Source organism: Staurois parvus, unplaced genomic scaffold, assembly GCF_062004578.1.
Source record: "Staurois parvus isolate SC_StPar_1 unplaced genomic scaffold, SC_StPar_1.0 ptg000648l, whole genome shotgun sequence".
Classification (NCBI taxonomy): domain Eukaryota; kingdom Metazoa; phylum Chordata; class Amphibia; order Anura; family Ranidae; genus Staurois; species Staurois parvus.
The window spans coordinates 877,120-888,860 of NW_028318444.1; the positions used below are offsets into that span (position 1 = coordinate 877,120).

The 11,741-nt window shown below is 38.1% G+C and overlaps 1 long non-coding RNA gene across 1 annotated transcript; it reads left to right on the forward strand.

Annotated features, from left to right (window-relative positions):
- The first annotated feature begins 511 nt into the window (after positions 1-511).
- LOC149448905 (uncharacterized) lies at positions 512-10,690 on the forward strand. The gene is made up of 2 exons (XR_016315472.1): positions 512-997; positions 9,637-10,690. It is a non-coding gene; the product is annotated as an uncharacterized LOC149448905 (long non-coding RNA).
- The last annotated feature ends 1,051 nt before the right edge of the window (positions 10,691-11,741 follow it).

Genomic DNA, 11,741 nt, shown 5'->3' on the forward strand with positions numbered 1-11,741 from the left:
ACCAGAAATATTGAATCCAAGGGTCAAGACAATCCAAAATGCAGCTGACTTATTTGCTGATCTTTAGCTGCTTGTTATGTTTCTCTGTCTGCAGTAACAGAGCTACCATTAACAAAATAGAAGAATTCAAAAAGTATTTCAATGATTATGTGAACCAAACCTCATCTAGCTCTGACAAGGTAAGCACTCTTAGGATTAGAAGCTGCAAACTTTAAAGTGTTAAGTAAACTTTAAAGTTTAAATATTCAATATGCCCTGTACTAATTTTTGCTCTAAATATAGTATTTTATATTGTAAGAATGTTGTATTTATTCTTTTACTTCTTTTATGTTTTCCAGATGTTGTTTTATATTCTGAAAAAACCTAAAGTGGTAAGCATTTTCTTCTATTAAATACGGAGAAGGGGCGGCACATTCATTTAATGAACAGGCTCCTAAGCAGCCAATTGCAGATGAGATTAATTTTGGCAAGCAGCCAAACTGTCAGATATTTTGTGAGAGAGGAACTAGACACATACCATTGCAAACTATTTACAAATGCGGTCTGCATTATATGGGAGAAGCTATTTCCAAGCGTTGTTCTGCTTTACAGTCTATACAGCTTGCGACTGTGCTATATTTGCATAACACACTCTAGCTTTGCTTGGAAACCCTTTGAAAACATTATGACAAAATCAAAGGTTTTGCCAAAAGAGGAAATGCTGTTTATCGGTCACACCAGCCCTAAGGAAACATCAGTGAGTGTGAATCAACTTTACAGCACTTGTGTGCAGTTAATAATGTGGACTGATTTACAGGGTAGGAAGAATTGCCTCACCTTTTATAAGTGGTATAGCCTTTTTTCTTTTTTTTTATGGTTGCCTGTGTTTATATAGTGCCCTTGCTCATATGATTTTCTGAAAAAACTCCAAGAAAGCTTCGGTAAACAGAATACCACGGAAGTGCTAATGATGAAAGAAATTCTGAAATCACTTATGGACCAAGTCCAAAAGACATCGGTAAGTTTTGTTTCATCAAAAACTTTTAGTTTTAAAATGTATCCAAATATAGGTATGCTTAACTTAAAATTGATACTGCTTGACTAGAGATATCAGCTTTGTAGGGTGCACAGGACTGAGTAAAGCAATGTATAGTACGATGTGCATGTCAGAACAGCTGAACATCAGATGCTCATACATGTGGTACTTGCTCCCATACAAACCCTAGTTCAATGTTGGGGGGAGGGATTACTAAAGTATTTGAGAATGTTCACCTAAAAAATGATTGATAATTCATTTCAGATGTCCAAGCATGTGAAAAGAAAATCCCTTTTTACGTATTTCATCTGCACATGAACGGATAACTGAAGTTAATATTTACACAGTTTATCGTGTGAACATTCTCAAATCCTTTAGTAAATCAACCTCATTATGTGCTAAGGTCACCGAACATTTCTACTCTATAGTGAACACAGGTGGCAACATTTGAATTTGATAAGTTACTAAGAGACCCAAAATAATTATAGTATTTTAGGCCTATCATAAAGCCAGCAGAATGTTAATGGGGCTGTTCGCTTCGCACCCTATTTATGAACATACACTGAAAACTGAACATTCACTTCTATTACTTTAGTAAAGCAACCCCAATCCATTACTAAGGATCGCATTTTGAATTTCCCTAAATATTTGCATTGTGATCTTTCTAATTTACTGAGAATCCTTCATTTCAGAAATCTGTAGTTCATAATTTTGCTTTATAAATTGTGATTCTCTGCAGCCCAGACAGATCTGCATGTTTAATTCAAGAAAATTAACAAAATTCCAAATCACTGATTGCCTGATGTGCAAATCAATTTTCGTTTTAATCCTAATGAGAACTGATACCTGCATTTAAAATAGAACACAATGTCCCCTAACTAGCAAGTCTGATAACAAATGCAGGAGCACACGCTATGGACCAGTGAGGAAACCTTTTTAATATAAAATCTAAAAGTTATTTTTATTCAGATTTCAGTTCAAATATCTAATTTGATATATTAAAACAACTCTTTTTTTATACCTAATTCAAAACGTAACAATTTAAGGCTTATAAAATTTAGCTTAAAGCAATATCTTGAAAAAGTGTAAAAGATGTACAGTACATACCTAAGTTTATATGTTTGTAGATGTTTACTAACCATGTGATAATAGTGAATTTGATTTTTTTTCCCTAAAAACTCACACACAATTTTTCATCCCTTACCAAAGGGATGCACATTCTATAGGCTTACGGTAGATTACCGGGCTTGTAAAATAAAACAAACTGTAGTATCTGATTGCATCCATTTGGAATAAATTCCAAAAAAACTAGACCAGTAAACTATAGATTTTCTGACCCACATTTATTAAAATGAGTCCAGGGAAGTGAGTGGCAGGAGAGTACTCAATTTTGACAGTTAACATATTCCTGAGGCACTGGACAGTTGGATTTTTATTGCACTTTGATATGCCAGGGAGAGTTGGTGTTTTGATCAGCTGCTGGGGGTTGACACCTGGAGCACTCATGCGCTGGTAGACATTTGAATTAAATTATGGATAATGAGTGGTTTGTTCAGGCATTTTGGACTTGTTCCCAACCGTACTTTATTGATTAAACTTGAAAATGTTACCAATGTTCATTATTACGCACCATCAATCTGAACAAACACTTTCCCATAAGATTATATGTTGGTTTAATCTATTTTATGAATGCTATGTACCTTTGTATAGAGATCCAAAAAGCCCAAAAGCACTGCTGGGTGTGTGTCAGCAATCCCAGAAGCCTCAGAGCTGTCACTCAACTGACATGATTACCTAAAAGGTTATGTAGTGATGTGAGAGGAGGGGCAGAGGAGCTGGGCTAGCACAGAAAAATTGACACTCAAAGAAGTGGAGAGGGCTATGACATGCAAGGAGGAAGAGGATTGTGCTAGGGAATTGGCTTTCCTGGAGTAGTCAAAGTTTCTAGCATGTATAACAGCCCATTGTAAATGAACAATAAATAGTTTATGGAAAAGAAAAAGACTGCATGTATATATTTGAAATACATGACTTTTTGGGGGCTTTTACCTGCATTATTTTTATGTGGTGTTGGTGAAAGGGTCTCTTTAAGATAATATTATTCGGATAATGTTAAAAACGCACATTGTAACCTAATTTATAGGGGGTGATTTACTAAAGTAGTACATTTTTAACTTTGCCAGCTGAACCCCTGACCACCCCATCTTGTACAGAGAAAGAAAAAAGGAATTTTGTTTGCAAGTGATAGGGTGATTGAAGTGAATATAGCCCATGTTTGCCTTCTCCTTCTCTCCATCTGCACAAAACACTGTTTCCCCTTGCCTCAACAGTCTCTCAACAATAGGCAGCATTAACCTACTTGATGTTGCATTGTGGCATGTTGCGGTTTGCTGGCAATGTCAGTGCTTTTATAACATAGCCCTGATATACAGTATCTATCTGATTCTTGATTAGCTGAACTATCTAATATGTGTGTCAACAACCAGAACCCAAAAATTACCACAAGACTCCTTATCAGCAGCTGACGTACAGGTACATTAGCCTGCATTGGCAAAGTCTCCCGTCTGCTGTCTATAGGCCATGGGCATCTGGGAAGAGGTCAAAGAGGAATTTCACTCTGTTTTTAAAAATATTAAAAGTCAATAGCTACAAATACTGTGGCAAGCAGATGTAATTGAAGAAATGGGAGTTGGTACCTGTCATACCAACTCCTGGTACCTGATTAGAAATGGAGGGCGGAAGGGGATAAGTGGTACTTTCATTTGAGTGAAGGTCCTCTTTAAGTGCATGCTACTGTTTGCTAGGAAACAGCTAATTTTCTGCATTGTTGCATATTATATTCAGTGGGGTTAATTTACAAGTTAATACAAACTTTTTTTGCTAAGCTAAGCGAACATTTGCTTTCCAAAATTAACATTCTCTTCTTTAGAAAATCAAACCCACTGTGTTTCAAATCAGGTAACTGCCAACATGTGGTGAAATCTCTTGATAGCAGACATCTCAGTAGAGATATGATCGGCTGTGTAGCCTTAGAGTGAACCACTAGAATTAGCATAAAATATTCTATGTAGTTTATCTCTATAATTAGAGCATGATAAAGCTGCAGGAATCTTAAAGCCGGCCATAGATGGACTGAAATTCAACCAGTTCAGCAGGAACTGGCCAAACTTTGATCCATCTATGAGCAGGCTGTGAGTTTTTTTTTCACACAGTCGCTGTCGAAAAATTGCATAATCTATGGCCAGCTTAAGTATATCACAGTTAGTCTTTTAAGTTAGAAAAGCTGCTGCCATAGGTCCTTATGACTATAGCAGGTTGGAAAGTAGGGAGAAAAGCATATTTTCTTGTAATCAGTACATCTAAAAACTTGTAGACATTCAAGCAACCTACCTTAATGCTCCTTACCTTTAATACTGTAGCCTAAAAGTGCTGAAGGCATTGCAGCATTTTCTAATGGATTTAGAGATGTTCTCCCTAAAGATTTTGTTAATATTTGCTTTCAATTATTTACAGTAATTATGCAGATGACAAAAGTAAACAGAAATGTCCTTTCACATGATTGGATAGTTCATTGTGTGAACATTCTCAAATTCTTTACTAAATGATGTTGATTTTGTCTATATTTTTGTTCATGCATTTCTAGGTCATGATTACTGAGTTGGAGAAAATCTCTTATAAAGTATGGAGAAATTCTCTTTTTAGTGAAAAAGTGGACAATATAAAGCAGTAGTAATGTGAATCAATAACTGCAGTGTTAAATCAAGTACAAAGTACCAAAAGTTGGCCGGTTCAGCCGAACTGTCTGACTTTCAGTCCTTGTGTACTGCCAAGTGTTCAACAGAAGCTGGTCTAATGACTGGCTTCTGTCAAATGGTCTTTCTGGATAACCAGCTTTAGATCAGTGCTTGCAGCCAATGGGTGATAAATGTATTCTTGAGGGGGGGGGAGCCCAGCCGTCAGAATACAATTGTTCAGTGGGAGATATCCCTACATCATACACCATTGTATTGATGCAGGGATCTGTCTTTTATTTTCAACCCGCTGGTTGAACGGAAAAAAAAACAAAACATGTACAGGGTATTTAGCGTAAGCATAGATTTAGATGGAGGATTGGCCCCCATGTAGCACAGAGAAAAGAATCTGAATGGGACAGACAGCTAGGTGCATCATACATTGGGTAACCACTGCAGGAGATTAAGGAATGGACTGAGTTTGACTTTACTAAATCATTCCTAATACTCCTAAATTATAAGGTACCACTTCTTAATAAGACAGGGAAAATACAGAAATAAATAAAACATTTCACAAATATGACCAATAGAGAGTACATTATTTCATAAGAAGTGCTTTTGACTTGAAAGTGTTAAGTATCAGGTACGGCTGAGAAAAGGCTTTGAAACCAGACTCGTTTATAGCGGAATCCTGTAGAGAAGGAAGAAAAACATCCCTGGAACTTTCAGTGTAGACACAGTAAGAATGAGTGTATAACTTTTTATTTGTACAGATATTGAGCACAGGCCTTTTGAGAAATTCACGCAGGGAGTTTTCTTAAATAAACAGTAAGACAGCGAGTCAACATGTGATGGCCAGCTTGGCATTTGGCCATCCTCTTCGAAGTTCTGCTTAGTTCAGCAGGCTTAGAATGATGCAGTGGAATTCAAACAAGCACACTCATATATAACTAATAGATGACTAGTGGTTACTAACACCAAGCAGCTAAACAAACTCCCTAGTTCCAAACATTCAATTTCTTCAGAATGACAAATTACTTACAAGCAGATGGGCTTTAAAATATAACTGAAGGCTATTTTTTTAGTTTGAGAGATATAAGAACACCTGTCAGGTTTTTATTGCCCTCTGTGTACCCATTAAGAAGATTCACCCTCTCTATCTGTCCTGGTGACCATTATTACCATAACTAAAAGTGAAAGAAAACCCCAAATTTTGAGTGGTGACCAGTACAGGGGTAAATCTTCCAATTGGGGTGCTATTCTAGTTACCCCCGAGGCTACTAGGAATTTTTCGCACTTTGTAGGTATTTCTTCCCACTTCCTATTGTAGCTATGGGACAGGAAGTGAAAGGAAATACCCCCAATGGGACGCAGGTGGGAAAAAACAGATAGGGGTTGTAACTTTCTCTTTCTCTATCCAAAATATTTTTAAAAAGTTCTATTTGATTATACAGTCATTGTGCACAAAAAGGCTAAGTACAGAAGGTCATTTTAATTTTAACTTCATTATGAAGTGTATTACATGGATGTAATTTGCCTGTGTCTGGGGGCATTTACAAGCATGTGGAGCTCACTTGCTGTAGGGTAATAATGCTGTATTATACTACAACCAAAACCCTTATATATTGTAAATAAAGAATGCGGTAAGTGTTTTAAGTATAATGATTGACAATTTCAAAACTAAAACAAATTGCCAAGAAGCAAAGGTTTTTGGCAAAAGAGACTGAAGAAAACTCTTTCCTCTTGCCCTAAGCAATGTTTTCCAAGTGTATACTGCCTACAGCACATGTTCAGTGCAACATGCACTTCCGGCCCACTGCTAGCATCTGTAAGATGCCAAGAATGGTTCGGGGTGCAACCCCACAACCCATGCACGAGAGTTACATCATCAGTAGCCACCCATTGGCCATAGGGAGGAGACACTGGACCTAGAAGAAGTGGCGAGCAGTTTGCAGTTTCCAGTGTCAGAAGAATCTTTCTTCCAAGATAAATTTTGTTTTCTGATAATTGCTATCCAGATAAGGCTGGAGCCAGGGATGCCGGCTTTTCTGCTATAATTGTGTATTTGTAACTTCCAACCACCTTCTCAGGCTAGGAATTTACCTAATTGTTTCGGACAAATCTGCTACTGAGAGCTTTCATTTCTTGCTGATAGTTACTTCATTTCTAACACACTGGAATGAATGTGATGGTAAGATATGACTGCCAAAAAGCAGGTAAATATCACAGTAGAAAAGGCTTTTGTTTGCTCAGTATCTTAAAAACATATCTAGCATGTTGTACCGTAAATTAAATTTGACCCCAGAAATTAAAAGCACACCGTTCTACTTGCACATCCCTATGATGGGTCTTTAGAAAGGTGCAGGGTTTGAGATGGGATGATCCATTACTAACTACTAATGAATGTTTACATTTTAGAACGTCCAGGGTTTCAGGGTTCCTGGGGTTGTCTGTGCAGGTGCTTACGCCTACCTGCTTTTGACTAGTACTTATTACAGATTCATTGTATTTCAGCCCTAGTTATCTGCAATAACTCACAGTTTTTGTTCATTTTACTCGTGGTACTAATTTATCAAAGTGAAATCACAATGATCCATGGTTCTCATAAAAGCAGGTAGGTTAGCAAATTACAGTTTGTTAAGCAGTGTGGGTATGATAAGGAATGGAAGAATTCGGACTGCCAAAGACACTACATCAATTTTTTTTAAGCTCTATTTATAAAAAAAACTGCAGTAAAATAATCCTGTAGTACAGAAGAATACAGGCCTTAACACTAGACAGTGGCAACAGTCTTTACTCTGTTGCAGAACTATTGACACAGATGCTATCTGACACTCACAGGAGTGTCCCCTGCTACATGCTGTCATTCTAACTGCCAGCCAGTGCACAGTAGTGGCTTAAGGGCTGGTGGATGTAACGTCAGTACACAGGAATCTAGGCATTCAACACACACGTGTGCATGGGCATGTGTTCTTGTTCACCACTAACATTGGTGCCAGACAGTCTATTTGAAGCTTAGTCCTGCCAACGCTCAGTGCTGAATGGTTTCAGCTTTATCTCAGGTGACCTATATTATTGATTGCTGATTATCTTTGTTACTGACCCAGACCTGGACTCCTGACCAAACTTATTCTTGTGGACTGTAACTTGCATATTGCTGACCTCTGCCTGTTCCGTATCTTGATTCTGCTCACAGTTTAGTGATTTTATTGTTTACTTGTTACCAATCCTGTCCTGTGACCTGACTCCACCAGCATCTGAGCTTTGTGCATCCTTGATGTATTACCAGCCATACTGTAATGCATCAGATAGGAGCACTCCTGAGTTTCAGTCTTCAGTTCTTGTACCTAGGCACTTGTTCCCTATCCATCACACCAGCAGGCACTTACTTAAGCTGGCCTTACCTGGATCCCTGCTGAACCAGCTGAATCCCATGTATGGGCTAGCTGATTGTACACAAGTTGATCAATTTTTTTTCCAAACGTTCTGTGCTGCCGGCTACAGCTGGCAACATTGATCATTGCATTCTCTGGCAGAAAACAATAACTCTGCGAGAGTGATTCCTCCATCCACACATTTTAGATAGAACAACCCGCTGGTTGAACATAAAAAAAAATGTATAATGTATGGCCTGCCTTAGTTTCCGGGGGTGCTTCAACAGGATTTGTCACCTTAAGCAGGTACATCATATCACCAGATTTTTAACAGTGCAAAGATAGGCCACCTATGTGACAAGTAACTATTTATGTTCTTTTACGGGGTGTTTTTACTGTAGTTTATTTTCCTAATGATGGGGTGGCTTTAAAGTTACCCTTTTATGCGCCCATGCAGGACAAAGTGAAGTCACTTAATCCTTCCCTATACTCAGCAGCATATATTTGCCTTTTCTCATCATGGCGCCGCTGTTGTCAGAGCTAACACAGGGATATAGACACCTTACTGACCCTCATGTGAAAATACTGATCCAACCATGAGGCATAAGGACTGTCACATGGGAGAGAGGAAGTGAATAATATGTTCAACCATATTTGGAAGTTCCAGATATTTCACTGCCTGCGGCTGACCAGAGTGCCAGGGGAGCAAAGAAAAGGTTGTCATAGATAATTATAGTCCTCATGCACACTTGACGTTTTTACAGCTGCTGTTTTTGGCTTTTGACGTTTTTTTCTACAGCTAGTAAACCCACCAACATGTTATCCTATGTGTCCATGCACACATAGACTGTAATCAACGTTTTTTGGCAGGGATGTTTTTTGGCTGGAAGAAAAACCCAGGACTAGATGAGTTTTTTAGCTGTACATGTACGCTCTAATGCTGAAAAACATGGCAAAATGCGGTAAAACACCACAAACCGGCGTTTTAGGACTTTTTTTTACCCCAAAAGATTTTTTGGGGTAAAAAACTGCTAAAAGACGCAAACACGGAAAAATGGGACAAAACGCAGCTAAACGCTCATGCAAAAACGCTACAAAAAAGCTGAAAAACTCCTGTTTTTAACATGACTTTACACAGCAAACCTTTCCAGCATTATCAAAATGTCCAGTGTGCATGAGGACTACGTTTTTATTTGCAAAGTCCAAGGGGAAGGAAATGTATCACAGTTTAGCATTTTACTTTCATGTTTGCTTCTGCCCTGTTTTGCAAGCTGGTTAATTGTGAAACTATGTCATTGCAATTCCAGCACTAAACATGTTTTGGATTGATTTGTGTTATGCTTATGAATAATCATAAAATGTATCATAAGCACCATAACATTTTTTATAAATGTTTGCCATTTTAGTAATGAAATCATCAAAGTTTGAAAAACATCCATATTCCTGAATTATTGAGATGATGTAAACAGAAATCCTGCAAAATATTAATCAAAGGTAATCTGTGTTTTTTTCATAGGAAAACTGCAATTACAAAAGAGTGACTGCTTCAGGAACCAACAATTTTGAAAACTTCTTTCAACGATTCCTGTCTCAAAACTGCATCAGTCAGTCCCAGCCAAAGACCGGCTAAATTTGTGGAGCTTAGTGTGAAAACCAAATTATTTCATTTATTGCACTGTGTTTAAAAAGATACCTCATGTTATGTTTACACTGTTCTGTTAAAACTTGAATTTTTACACATTTTATATGATACATTATGTTTCATAGTGAAACACTGAGATCTGTATTTCAATTTTGATAGTCAAGATTTCACATGAACATAGTTTTTATTTTCATTTTTAATTGTAGAAAGTGGAGAAAAGTTATATTTTTATTACTGTTTGCATCCACATTGACAAGTGTGGGAAAGTCTCCCCTATGGTAACTCAAGCAGCACTGAGAAATGTTTATTCCTCCCTACTGTAAGAAAAAAAAAAGTTACCTGAATAGTAATACTACCTCTTTTTTAGGTTAGGTTCACACTGTTGCAGTTTCCTTGAGGCCTTGTTTGCACGGGCCTGAGAGAAATGCAGCCGCAGCGAAATCACATAGTGCTAGGCATTTCCCAGCACAGGAAAACATGCTTTTAAATGCCTGCACGTCTGCTAACAGCATTGTGATTTTATGCTAACAACAGTGTGATCCCGCACCCACATTAGTGTGAACTTATACAGTATTGTGACCAGTTTTTATATTTATTGAGCGCTCATATAGTTTTGTGCATCCAGTGCGTAAAATTGTCTCCTGTTATTTATATTTAAATATTGGAATATTGTAACATTTTTCAAATGTAATATTTCCTAATATGCCAACATATTTGTATATTGTATTGTTTACATTCTAGTCTGGCACGAGATGTACACATACATTAGATTTGGTAATTCTTTGAGGATATATTATTATTTTTATTATTATTATTATTATTAATAATATTATTATTATTTGAATTATTATTATTTATTTATTTTTTATACATGTGTCTGTATTTATTTCTATGAAGCATGATAAAAACTATAAATATTTTGATTACATTTCTGAGTAATTGTGGACTTCTATTTCGGGTAACAAAGGTAGCACGATGGAAGCAATAAACATTTTTGTTTTTTGAGGAAAAATGATGGGTATTTCATAGAACAGGAGTATTCAACCCATGGCCCTAGGAGCCCTCTGATGTTGCCCGTGACCTCAAACCAGGGAAGCACATGTCTGAGTGCACCACACCCACAAGATATAATAGAAGTCTATGGCAAAGCACTGCTAACTCTCAGGAAATCCACAGGTGCAGTGTGCGCTGCACCCATGGTGCGGGTAAACCATAGAGCAGGGGTGTCCAAACTTTTTTCAAAGAGGGCCAGATTGGATGAAGTGAACATGGTGGAGGGCCGAACATTTTTCCGAACATTCTTTGAACCATTACAATTAAATGCAAATAAATTATTTTATGCCAAGTTAATTGCAAACGACATACTTTTCATTTCATAACATTAGGATCAACTGACAGCTGAGTTTTCACAATGTATTGAAAATAAATTTAAAAAAAACTTACCTGCACTAATGTGAAGGGTGAAAAAGGTAGCTGGAGCTGAAGTCTCTGCTCGGCAGCCGGGAGGGGAAGAGAAACACACTTCACGCTGGAAGCCTGGCCCTGACGTCACCACCCTCTGTCGCTCCCAGCGCGGCACAGTCACGCATGTGCACTGCTCTCAAGCAGAAGACTGTCTGCCACAGAAGGGAGGGCCGTGCGACAGCCGCATTTACACAGACCAGGGAGAACGCGCCGCAATCAGGCATGTGCACTGCCCTCTGCTCTCAAGCAGAAGACTGTCTGCCATAGAAGGGAGGGCCGTGGGAGGGCCACATTACACAGAGCAGGGAGGGCTGTTGGAGGGCCGTATTAAACCGACCCCCGGGCCGTAAATGGCCCGCGGGCCGGACTTTGGACATGCCTGCCATAGAGCATTAGTGTGAAATCAGCCTTATAGGGGACTCAGGACAGTAAGGCCTGGTTAACATTGCGGTTTAGGTTGAGGTAAAACCTTATAGTTTAACCGTTTACCAAATCACTTAGGTGGCCCTCATTCT